This window comes from Pituophis catenifer, unplaced genomic scaffold (genome assembly GCF_029215685.1).
Source record: "Pituophis catenifer annectens isolate HBS135680 unplaced genomic scaffold, rPitCat1.0.hap2 SCAF_4, whole genome shotgun sequence".
Classification (NCBI taxonomy): domain Eukaryota; kingdom Metazoa; phylum Chordata; class Lepidosauria; order Squamata; family Colubridae; genus Pituophis; species Pituophis catenifer.
In genome coordinates this window covers 122,311,714-122,324,893 of record NW_027256884.1, presented here as the reverse complement: position 1 = coordinate 122,324,893, position 13,180 = coordinate 122,311,714, and the positions used below count along the sequence as shown (strand labels likewise).

The window sequence follows — 13,180 nt, the reverse complement described above, 5'->3', positions numbered from 1 at the left end:
ACACCAGAGGTCCTTGTATGATGCAGTGATAGCATACAATATTACTTCATCATATAAGCAGTGACATGACATAAGCAGTGACATGTAGACTTCAGTCTACAAACCAGGTGATCTGAGTTGAAGAAATGTTATGGCTGGAAACTTGGGAACTCAGCATCGGTTTCTCACTTATAAACAGGACATTCGATTTACTGCTTTCAGAATAACGTCTGAAGATTGTTATCCTTATATTCATTTTTGCATATGCCGTACTCAAATATGTCCTTGTCTGATCTCAACAAGCTAAACAGGATCAGAGGTGCTTAGTATAAATATGAGATACCACCAGGAAATCCCATATTTGTGGAAGTCAAAACATGATCCTGGGATTAATGGGAGTGTTAAATCACTTTCCAATAGCTGCCAAGTAAAATGTGTGGTTACATCTATGTAGTCACCAGGTTTCAGGTTCAACTTGAAGGTCACTTGATATATACGGGACAAACAAAAATACACATAAGCTGAGATATTTTAAATACCATTAAATGTGTTTGCTTACCAGAGAGATAACAGTTACAGTAGTCAACAATAGACATAATAATGATCCTGAGCAGGGGTCAGCAACCTTAAACACTCAAAGAACCACAAAGATCCTAATTGGAAGCCCCCATTCAATTCTGGAGCCAACCGGAAGTCTGGTTCTCCCACCATTGAGTCTCCTCCTAGCATGGCGTCCTTTTTCCTCTGCCTGTCCTAACCAAAAGCCCTATCAATTGTGGAGCTGACCAGCAATAGGGAGTCGCAGCAGAGGGATGAAAGAGCCACATGCGGCTCCAGAGCCACAGGTTGCTGACCCCTGATCCTGAGAATGGTGGCTACATTTAATTTGAAATGATACACTTAATTTGAAATCTGTCCTGGAACTATGGTGCTATCTTTCATCAACTCATCTTTGAAACTGGACAGAAGTCTCTGATCGTTAGGAGAAAATTAATTTGAGCTGTCAGTAAAAAGAATAGAGAACGAAGAATCTTGGCTGTCAAAAAAAGACGATTCTTTACCCTGATATTATAAATGTGTGTCTCAGGGGCTACTTTTCACAGAATTTAGGGTTCCCGGCCAATCAAAGGATATGTCACAAGCCATGCCAGTTGCAGAGGATATCAACGTCACTGTAACATGACAGTCTGCTATATCCACCCACGATTTCCTCTACCGGTTCAGGTGAACTGGTCCGAACTGGCTGAATACCACCTCTGAAACCAGCACTACCATTTGGGAATAGACGCAGCTGCACTGAGGATACAGGGAAGAAAATTTTTGCACAACTTTGCAAACAAGAATATCCATCCAACAGACATTTCTCTACCCTAATTAATTTTTCATACAAATTCTCCTGATGGCGAGGAAGAATTTTTGAGAGAACATGAACATGCATATTTAATTGCAGTTATATGAGAGGGAATAATGAGATTTTTTTTTTTATGGCAGAGAAGGAAAAGAATGGCCATTTCTTTTGTGGCAAAACTCTCCCACATAGAGTTAGCTGTATTGTCAAAAGTTTGTAAGGCAATCAAGGAGGACGTTTGTAGCTCGGGATTGAAATGAGGGGTCCTTGGTGCTCTCTGAGCTTGGTTGTTTTCTTGCAGATGTTTCATTACCCCAAACTATGCAACAAGTACTACCAAGAGCCTTGGTAATACAGTGGTCTAAAGCACCCTGTTATTAAGACCAGCTGCCTGCAATTACTGCAGGTCCGAATCTCGCCAGGCTCAAGGTTGACTGAGCCTTCCATCCTTTCTAATGTAGGTAAATTGAGGACCCAGTTGTGGGGGCAATAAGCTGACTTTGTATAAATATACAAAAGTATGAAGGCTATTGCTTAGCGCATTGTAAGCCGCCCTGAGTCTCCAGAGAAGGGCGGCATATAAATCAAATTTTAAAAAAATAAAAAACATCGTTACTTGCAGTGATGATGTTACCTAACTTGATAAGAAACATCTGCAAGAGGACAACTGAGCTCAGAGAGCACCCCTTCTTTATAAGACAAATCAAATACACAAAAAGGCTCATGGTAGCTACAGTCAAGAAGATTGCAAGGCTATTGTCAGCCTTGCCAGGTTGTCAGACCAGACAAGAAGCACAAAAAGATAAGCCAATTCTACTTTATTGTAAAGCTACATTAATCGAATTTTGTAAGTCTGACAGTACAATTCTCCTGACATCTCCTTTACAGTCCAAGAAACCCTAAGCCTTTTGCATCACCCACTATCCAGCTGTGGATTGTCTCTTATCTGACTATTCCCTAGGAACAGGGGTGGGCTTCAAAAATTTTAGCAAGGGGTTCTCTGCCCGGTTGCTGGGTGGGCGTGGCCATGGTGGGTGTGGTGTAGTCGGCCTCCTGCAGCACAGAGCGGGGGGGGGGTTGCCTTCCCTGGGCTCCAGAGGCTTTCCTCGAGCCTCAGGGAGGAAAAAAACAGCCTCCCCAGGCACCGGAGGCCCTCTGGAAGCCAGAAACGGGCCCGTTTCCGGCCAGTAGGCCCGTTTTTTTGCCCTCCCCAAGCCTCCACACGCGCTCTGCACTTACCTGTATCCAAAACAGGCCGCGTACGGACTCCTGGGAGGGCTGGGGTGAGGTTGGCAAGGCCAGCCAGGAGTGGGATTTGGGGGTTCTCCGAACTGCACAGAATCTTAGCTAGAGATTCTCCCGAACCCCCAGCAGCCCACTCTTGTCTAGGAAGCATCTCTTTGACCTGTCTCCCAAGTACTTTCCCCCATACCATTACATCTACTCAATGGTCCAGCTGCAGTCCTCTGTTATCTTGCTCTCTCTTTACTCCTCCTGAATGAATCCTTAACCTCAACTATAACCCCCAACTCATCATTTCTAATTTAAACTTCCCCTGGCTTAGCAATAGTCATGCCCAACAGTGACTGATACTAGGCAAACATATTATAACAAGTCCCCTTAGGAATGCATATTCAACCTAAAACTATTAGAAGAGGACTAACTTAACTTAAAAAATAAGTAGGTTTTTATTAACAGCTGCCATTTTTCAATTAGCTTTGAGATGGAAATAGGGTATAATAAAGTATGTAAGAAAGAAATGTTTAATTGGGCACAAATATTCCTGTGAAACAGAACTTCAGATGTGAATTTCCTGGAAACATTATTTCCATTTCTATAGGAGAAGAGCAGACAGAGCTGGGGGTGGAATTAAGCGTATTATCAGCTTAGAATCATTGCGTTCCCACAAGAGTTAATTCTGGAAAGCTGAGGATGAGGGTGGGGATGAAGTTTAAAAAGGAGCATTACCGAAACGGTGACTACACTTGCTAGAACTTCTAAAGTCAAAGGAACCTGTTCAATTACTCATAACAAGGGACTGCTGAAGCTAAATTGAATAATGTTGGCTAGCCATTTTGCAAATTAGCTACTTAGTGGCAGAAACGCGCTGTTATTTACAGCTCTTTTCATTATTCATAACTGTTTCGGCATAGTGTTTTCCAGAGGCACATTAGTCCGAGCTTCGGATCACAGCCTCTCTTCTTAATTGCCCAGAGAAAATGCAAGTCACATTTGCCACTTAATGGGCATCTTCTGAGCTGAGTTGGATCTGATTACTCTCCAGCTTTGCACAGAATTACAATGGATGAGGCAGTGAGGTCTCCATGGAACCGTTTACACATCTGAAGTGACAAGATGTCAGATGTCAGCACTCAGCTTCAGAGGGAGGGAGAAGACTCCAGAAGAAGAATTATGGAGGATCACCAGAGATAAGCGCTTACTTCAGGGACACAGGTTTTGTTATTACCTTATCTTGTAGAGAAATGTGTATATAATGATTTTTGAAGTGGGTATCCCTCTTCATAGGTATTATATTAAGAGTCACGGTGGCGCAGTGGTTATAATGCAGTACTGCAGGCTACTTCTGCTGACTGCCAGCTGCCTGCAATTTAGCAATTCAAATGTTACCAGGCTCAAAGTTGACTCAGCCTTCCATCCTTCCAAGGTGGGTAAAATGAGGAGCCAGATTGTTGGAGGCAATATGCTGACTCTGCAAACCATTTAGAGAGGGTTGTAAAAGCACTGTGAAGCAGTATATAAGTCTAAGTGCTAAGTGCTATTGCTATATGATAACATAGGGCTTATCAACTCATCCACTTAGTGTCAGCTTTGGAAGCCATATTAGCAATGGAAGCTTCTACGCTGCCACCGTCTTGCACGTGGGAAATTAGGAGGTGGGGGAGATTTAGTAGAAGGAATGTAGTTAGACAAAATAGCATTCTTCTTTTCGGTCAAGGTCATGGCAGTCCTGCATCAGGAGAAGGAGTGGTTGAAGTGATATCTGGAGATGGGACGGATGGTGATTGGACCATGTGATGGACTGATGGGTGCAGAGGATGGATTTCAGGATTTTGATTTACTGAGGGAAAACCCTGAATTCTCAGATTCAGGGTTTCCTATGTGCCAGTATACCTACTCCAATAAATGGAACTTTGAGAAAATGGTTGCCTCGGAGTTTTTAATTGGAGTTGGGGGTTTCCTGGAATGCCGATACCTAGATGATCAGGGATTTGGTAACCAATCACAATCAATGCCTGGCAGTTCTTCACAGGTGGTCCTTCTATGAGAACAGTAGTTCAGCCATGCGGATGTCATCTAAGACACTTCAACAGCTGGATCTTGTGAATGTGATGATGCAACTTATTATCATATATGGTGGACTTGTAAGAAAATCAAGCCATTTTGGATAAAAATTTGGTGGGTGATGCAGAACATCCTGAAAAAAAGGTTGAAATTTACTCCGCAATTGTTTTTATTGGGTATAACTACGGATTGTACAGCATTAGAGACTAAACTGATTTTAAATTTAATATCAGCAGCTAGGCTGTTGGTAGTGCAATACTGGAAGAAGGACTCTTTGCTTACTATTGAAGAATGGACATTGAAAATAGCAAATCTAGCGGAAATGGCGAAAATTTCAGCGTATTTGAAGGACTATACACAAGAAAGATATATATCGGAATGGAGAAGATGGATTGATTATATTCAAAATAAGTATCAGACAAGAAAATATCAAATAGCTTATGAATGAATGTTAAATTTTAGAAGTATTATGTTATCCATAGTGGAGTTAAGGTTTCAGGGGGGGATTTGGTAGTTCAAGAATAGTTAGGTTAATTTAGCTTATGATTGTTAACTGAAATACCCTGTATTTTGCTCTGGGAAGTCTGGGGGGGAGGGTGGGATGGGATGGGGGAAAGGGGTGGGGTGGGGAGAGAAAAAGGGTGGGGGGGAATATTGGGGGGAAAATTTTTCTTTGTAAAATTTTTTAATAAAAAAAACAAAACAGCTGGATCTTCAAGCCTTCAAATCCCCAGTTGGTTTCAGTTAGTTCTGGAAGAGTCCATTTGGACTTTGCCAAGAAGAGATTGGACATCTATTTGTCCGGAATGGGATATTAAGAGTGTGGGGGGGTTGTTTTTGTTTTTTTACAAAGGGAAGGGAGATGGTAAGGAATAATTTACGGATGACCTATGGAGTAAATGATCTGAGGTTGAGTACAGAAAGAAATGTAAGATTAACTCACTGATCTTTTCCATAATAGAAAACGTTAAACCCGCCAACTCATTACATATCCTCTGACGCGAAAAATCACTTAAGGATGACAGACTTGGCAACAAATGGATCAAAGGATTACAATTAGGAATTATTGTTATCAGTGTCATCACTTGGATTTAATACCAAGCTTTTAATTATTTTATTATAAATGCTTCTATCTCGCTTCGATTTGTGATGTGCTGCAAGCATTCCATTTTCTGAAAGACAGTTCAAAACCATAAGAATAAATACTATCAACATAACTCACGTAATGAAATGAAAAATGTTAAATGTGTTTGAATGTTTATTTATTTATTTAGAACTGGGCAGGTTAAGACTTTTCACTCTGCCTCAAACAAGTGAAATGCAGTCCTGATTTATTGGTACCTTTCTTGGTTTTGCATTCTCAATTTGTTCTTTAGTTAATGGTCATGAAATTTCTCAACTTCTATATGATCTTTCTCTTCCTCTTCCTAACATAGTATGGAAGTCTGTCCTTCCTTCCTTCCTTCCTTCCTTCCTTCCTTCCTTCCTTCCTTCCTTCCTTCCTTCCTTCCTTCCTTCCTTCCTTCCTCCCTTCCTTCCTTTTACAAAATAAAAACACAGCAAAAATAACAATATAACTGTCAGGCTCCAAAAGCCAAGAAAGACATGATGTGGTTCTTTATTGTTCCTCACCTATAGACAGAATCTTGCTAAACTAAAGCATGCTGACATCCATAAAGCATACTATGTACTCTGGGAACCATTAGGGAGGAGCCATCTTCACTCTCTTTCTCTCACACAAACTATCTGAATTGAGTTGCCTCTTGCTCCTCTGGAATGCACTCCCTCCCTCCCTCCTTCCCTCCTGTCTTCTTCCTTCCTTCCTTCCTTCCTTCCTTCCTTCCTTCCTTCCTTCCTTCCTTCCTGCCTTCCTTCCTCCCTCCCTCCCTCCCTCCCTCCCTCCCTCCCTCCCTCCCTCACAGACTATATTTTATATTCAATAACAATGCAACAATGAAGACCAAGGAGCAAAGAAATGGTATAACCAGGCAACAATGAAAATATACATACATTTATCACAAGACACCACATAAATTATACCCAAATGCCTGGGGCAAAGGTCCCAGTTTTCCAGGCCCTTCCCAATAAGAATAAGAAGAATAAGAATAATTTTATTTCTATACCGCCCTTCTCCCTAAGGACTCAGGGCGGTGTACAGCCTATTAAAAGCACAAGACAAACATCAATTAAAATAATTTAAAATTATTATATAATTCGGCTTAATTTAAAACCCCAGAAATTTAAAACACCCAATTCAAAATTATTATGTTGATAGCCCGGCCTGGCGGAACAACAAGGTTTTGAGGGCATAGCGAAATACACGGAGATCGGAGATCTTACGCATTTCTGGGGGCAGTTCATTCCAAAGGGCTGGGGCTCCCACAGAGAAGGCCCTCCCCCTGGGTGTCGCCAGCCGACATAACTTGGCCGATGGCACCCTGAGGAGACCCTCTCTGTGGGAGCGAACTGGCTGGTGGGAGGCTATTAGTGGCAGAAGTCAGTCTCGAAGGTACCCGGGTCCTATGCCATGGAACGCTTTAAAGGTGGTGACCAACACCTTGAATCGCACCCGGAAGACCACTGGGAGCCAGTGCAGCTCGCGCAAGAGGGGTGTCACGTGGGCACAACGAGTTGCGCCCATAACCACCCGCGCGGCCGCATTCTGGACCAGTTGGAGCCTCCAAGTGTTCTTCAAGGGGAGCCCCATGTAGAGAGCATTACAATAGTCCAGCCGGGAGGTGACAAGGGCGTGAGTGACCGTGCGCAAGGCGTCCCGGTCCAGAAAGGGCTGCAACTGGTGAATCAGGCGAACCTGATAAAAGTTTGGAGTCATCTCAATCTTAGGAAGGACCCCCTTCCAGAGGAAAGACACTATGATAGAGAAGATGCATTTCAGTTCTGAGATCCCCAATCGTTGGCATTGTTTAATCAAAAGAACCCAGAGCACACAAGAACCTTCTCTGATCAAAGTAATTGGGCAGGCACTATTGGAGACAGGCAGTCCCTCAAATTAACCTAACATGTAGCACATTTAGAGTCATCTGCAAGCTTTATTTTTCTTTCTTTTCTTTTTCCTGGATATTTTTTGGGGTTTGTTGGCATGCTAACATTGCACCTTTGGGATGTGTATTTGTAATGTTTACAGTAGAAGTAGTCCTACCTACGGTTATGTGCTCATTCAAAGGAACGGGCAATATAACTCTGAATCATTTTCTGAATACTGCACGCGCAGTCGGCTTAAGTGCGCATCATGTACTCCATCAAAAGGAATGTGAGGCATTTAAGTAGCAGCTTTACGTCAACGATTAAAACGTTTCCCGGCTTGCAATCTACAACCGGAATCCTCTTCCTGTTCTGAAATGCAGAGGGCAGTGTAGCTATAAATACTGTATAAAAAGTAATGGCTGTGTATGGTGCAATTATGGGTGCCGTTTGTTTAATTATGCATTCAATTTCTCGTTTAAAAGATGAGCATCTTTCAGATTAAGCCTTTTTTAAAAAACACTGATGCTGTAAAACGCACACGAAAGCCAAATTTGCTGGAATGGTCATAGGGGCAGGAGTAGAAAGACGGAGATTAGCAGTAAATTCTACTCCTGTCCTGGGCTCAGAACCAGGGGTGAAATGTAAAATTTGTTACTACCGGTTCTGTGGGCGTGGCTTGGTGGTGGTGGGGGTAATGTGACTGGGTGGGCGTGGCCAACTTTTTTAAAAAAAACTTTTCAATGCATTTTTTTCTAATGCTTTGAAAAGCCTCTCTGACAATCAGGCAACTCAGCTGGGATCGTCAGAGACTTTTCAAAGCATTTTTTTTAACCACCTCTTCAGCCAAGAGGTTGCAGAAAAAAATGCTTTGAAAAGCCTCTGACAATCCCAGCTGAGCCCCGCGATCATCAGAAGCTTTTTTTTTTTTAACTTTTAAAAGCATTTTTTCGTTGGAAGAGGTTGTAGAAAAAATGCTTTAAAAAGAAAAAAAAAAGCCTCTGATGATCCTGCGGCTCAGCTGGGCATGGTGGTGGTGATGTGGGGAGGGGGGGGCACAGGGATTTTTGCTACAGGTTCTCCGAACCACCTGCCGCCATCGCTACCGGATCGGGCAATCCGGTCTGAACCGGGAGCATTTCACCCTTGCTCAGAACCCATCTGGGCATCTTTGTGTCAGTCACTCACTCTTAGTAACAGGAAGAAGAAGACAAAGGCAAATAGAAATAATTGGCAATAAAACTGCATGGACTTCTTTGGTGCCTAGAAGTCAAGCTTGACTTGAAGGCACCAAACACATATAGCTTGTAATTGTCCTTTATTTATCTTCAAAGTTTTGAAGGAATTCTTTGAACACAGGAAAGTATTTTCAACACTACACTATCTTTAGTTCTTTATGAGAAAACTGGCTACAATGATAGTTCACTTATATACATCAGCACTGGTTGTGCTGTTCCCTTTGAGAAGTAAACAAAAAAATAGGAAAAACCTGAGGTAAGAAATATAAAAGACAGCTAAATAGACCTATTGTCTTGCACTGCAGCTAGACCTTGTTTACCAACTGCCTTGTTCAGCGACTGTTTGAGGTTACAACACTGCTGAAAAATAACTTTAGGACCAATGCTCTCATTTACAACCTTTGCAGGTTGTAATCGCTTGATTGATATTATAGTATTATTGCTATTGTAATACGAATTGACACATGCCTGAGGTTGCTTTTTCCCATCCCCAATGCCTTGCAGAGCAGAGAGATTGAAGCGGAAGGGATTACAAGAGAATACAGGGACACAATGAACAAACATAGTTATTTTTTCTTGTTTCTCTCCCCCCCCCCCCCCCCGCCCTTGCAGAGCACAGAGATTACTTAAACAAGTGGTGGTGGTGGTGAAAGAAAGATGAAAACAAAGCTAGCAATGTCTGTAGACAATCTTTCCTGTATCTGTTGCTTGTTTTTTCTTACCCACCCTAACAGAAGAGAGAGATCGAAGAGTGAGGGATTACAAGAAGGTAAACAGGCACACAATGTGGGCACAGCAGGCACACAATACACTAAGCTGTTTATATATCATGCTCAGTGCTGCTGGCAGCACCACCTTACTTTCATTGTCTGTCCCTCATTGTGTGCTGGCCTACTCTCTTCTAATCCCTTTCTCTCCAATGAATGGAAATGCAAACATTAATCCCCTTATTGCTAATTACCCCAGTGCTGGGTAGAGTGTTCCAAAGGTCTGGGGAATGGGGGGAAAGGAAAATCCTGTCACAGCATATGATTTCCCACTCAGCCATCCCTTTACTGAAGAATAAGCTGCTGGTCCTCACTGTTATCTTTCAATGAGGACTACCTGTATACATCTGTTTATGTTTATGTTTGTTTGTTTATGTTTTATTAAATTTGTATACCGCCCTTGTCCCGAAGGACTCAGGGCGGTGAACAGCCAAAATTAAAATACATACAGTAGAAAAATTAAAATAAATTAAAACAGAATTAAATCAGTTTGGCTTCCCTAAATTTTTTAAAACCCTTTACCCATAAAATAGCCCATTAAAATTTTAAGCCAGCCCGGTTTGCTGGAATAAGAAGGTCTTCAATGCTCAGCGGAAAGTACGGAGGTCCGGGATCAGTCGTATTTCTGGGGGTAGCTCGTTCCAGAGGGCAGGTGCCCTCTGGGGCTCTCCCCCTGGGGGTCGTCAGTCGACATTGCTTGACCAATGGCACCCTGAGGAGACCCTCTCTGTGGGAGCGGATTGGCCGGTGGGAGGTCTCCAGATCTTTCAGGCATTGAATATCATCCTGGCTTCCACACTACTTCATACATTGCCTTTGTCCTCATCTTTCCCTTTTTCAAATCTCATCAAGACCATCCGGCTATGACTTTCTCAGTTTTTCCATTCCTTTCAACTACTTCAATCAAGCCACATTCATTCTTTTGATATGACCAAGCCACCACAATGTATTTCTTTCCACCCAGCTACTCACTTTTGTATTCAATCCACATTCATTCATCACCCATTTCCTTTTGACCCTGCTTCTTTTTCTTTTGCCAAAGAGACTATTTAAGTATCCCATATCCACTGCATTCAGCTTCCTTTTATGTAGGTCTAATCCTCACTTCCAGATATCAAAGTGGGCAAAAAAAAATATGCTTTTATACTTGGCCATTTTTACATCTTATAACAAAAACATTCATTCATGAAAACATGGCAATCACTGTCTTTTTACTAGCATCTGCCCACCTTGAAATATCCTAGTTGGGTTTGATTTTTCTATCTCAATCCCATCTTTTTGCCAAGGTATACAAACTCACTACCTGTACTATTTTTCAGCATTTATACATAACTTGCAATTGCTGGCTCTGATTTTTCTGTCAAACAGAACTGTTGATATATTAATTTGCAAGTCCATTCTTCTCATTGTCTCCTTCAGTTTAACTATTATTTCAAATCATCCAGTATCTCAGCTGACAGTATGGCAGCATCTGCCTATAAAAGCATACGTGATCCTTGGAACCAGTCTAGATAAGGAGGAGATGGGAGGTCACCCCATTTTCTTTTCCCCCCTCCCCCTATTTTTCTCTTTCCCTAAATGTTGTTTATATTAGTTTCAAATACACAGAATAAAATTCCCACCACTCATCAAAAGGCAAGCAGGATCACAAATGACCTTGGCCTCTCCTCTCTTTGAAAAATCTATCCTTTTAAAACTTTGTTATAGTATTTTAAGATCATGCCATAGAGATCTGGGATGGGGGGGTAGAGAGAGGGGGAGGTGAAATATAGGTCTTGGGAGGAATGATCTCTCAGATCCAGAAGCGGTACAGAAAAGGCATAACTCTTACTAAGATTGTCCTGTTTAGCTAATGGGACAGACATACCCACCTTGGACAGGTACTTGACAGACAGAGACAATGGGAAAAAGTAAGACCAAGTAAGAAAAAGTAAGACCTTAGTAAGACCACACTTGGAATACTGCATCCAGTTATTAATCTTCTCATTGTTCCTATCACCCATCTCCTTCCACTTATGACTGTATGACTGTAACTTTGTTGCTGTATCCTTACAATTTATATTGACTGTTTCCTAATATGATTTGATTGCTTATTTGTACCCTATGACTATCATTTAGTGTTGTACCTTATGATTCTTGACGGATGTATCTTTTCTTTTATGTACACTGCGAGCATATGCACCAAAGACAAAATCCTTGTGTATCCAATCACAGTTGGCCAATAAAAAATCCTATCCTATCCTATCCTATCCTATCCTATCCTATCCTATCCTATCCTATCCTATCCTATCCTATCCTATTCTATCCTATCCTATCCTATCCTATCCTATCCTATCCTATTTTATCCAGTTGTGGTCATCACAATATAAAAAAGATGTTGAGACTCTAGAACAAGTGGAGAGTAGAACAGCAAAAATGATTAGAGGCTGGAGGCCAAAACATATGAAGAATGGTTACAGGGATTGGACATGTCTAGTCAAATGAAAAGAAGAGCTATGGGGTGACATGATAGCAGTGTTCCAATATTTGAGGGGCTCCTACAAAGATGAGGGGGTTAAACTATTTTCCAAAGCAACAAAAGCCAAGACAAGAAAGGATGGATGGAAACTAATCAAGGAGAGAAGCAAACTAGAACTAAGGAGAAATTTCCTAATAGTGAGAGTAAACAACTGTTGGGATGGCTTGCCTTCAGACATTGTGGGTGCTCGTATCACTGGAGGCTTTCAAAAAGAAGCTGGACAATCATTTGTTTAAAATGGTACAGGTCTCCTGTTCGATCAGGGGGTTGGGCCAGAAGATCTCCAAGGTCCCTTCCAACTCTATTATTCCATTTCTATGAAAAAGTGGTCCATAAATAGCCAGGTCCTGAATCATGAAATGTTTCATAAATGTTGAGCTGCACCTGAACTGCATGTAGAAATCAACTAGTAGTCAGTGCATTTCATGACATACTGAGATCCACCCGTAGCTATTCATGCAGCCATATGCTGGACCAGATGTAGTGATCCAGTTGTTTCAAATGGTCTTCAAAGCTAGACCTATGTATAGCGTATTATAGGTGTCAAACAAGAGGTGGTATGGCATGAGAACCATCTTAGTTTCATCTCCAAATGTTGACTATCATGTCTTCTAATTCCTTATCCAAATCATTTATAGATGAGTGGAATATACAGGGATTAAAATAGAGCCCTGTTATTTGAACTATTCATCCAGCTTGATTTGAAACGTTGATGTACACTTGTTCAACCAGCTCTTGTATGATAGCATAGTCCAGCCCAAATTTTCTCATATTCTCAATTAGATTTCATGGGCAACTTCGGTGAATACTTTGCTGATGCCAAGGGACCAATATTATAACTATCCCATTCCCACGATCAACTAAATGGGTCAACAACAACTCAAATTGGATACATGACTTACTGTTGTTGTTGTTGTTGTTGTTGTTGTTGTTGTTGTTGTTATTATTATTATTATTATTATTATTATTATTATTATTATTATTTAATCTTTAGTGAGATTCACAGCCTTTGAGGCTGGTTAATAGCTCAGCAGCTCGAGTCCCA

The 13,180-nt window shown here is 41.5% G+C and overlaps 1 protein-coding gene across 5 annotated transcripts in view; it reads right to left on the bottom strand.

Annotated features, from left to right (window-relative positions):
• GRM5 (glutamate metabotropic receptor 5) overlaps window positions 1–13,180 on the bottom strand; it is a 286,394-nt gene that overhangs the window by 177,714 nt on the left and 95,500 nt on the right. The window lies entirely within an intron of this gene.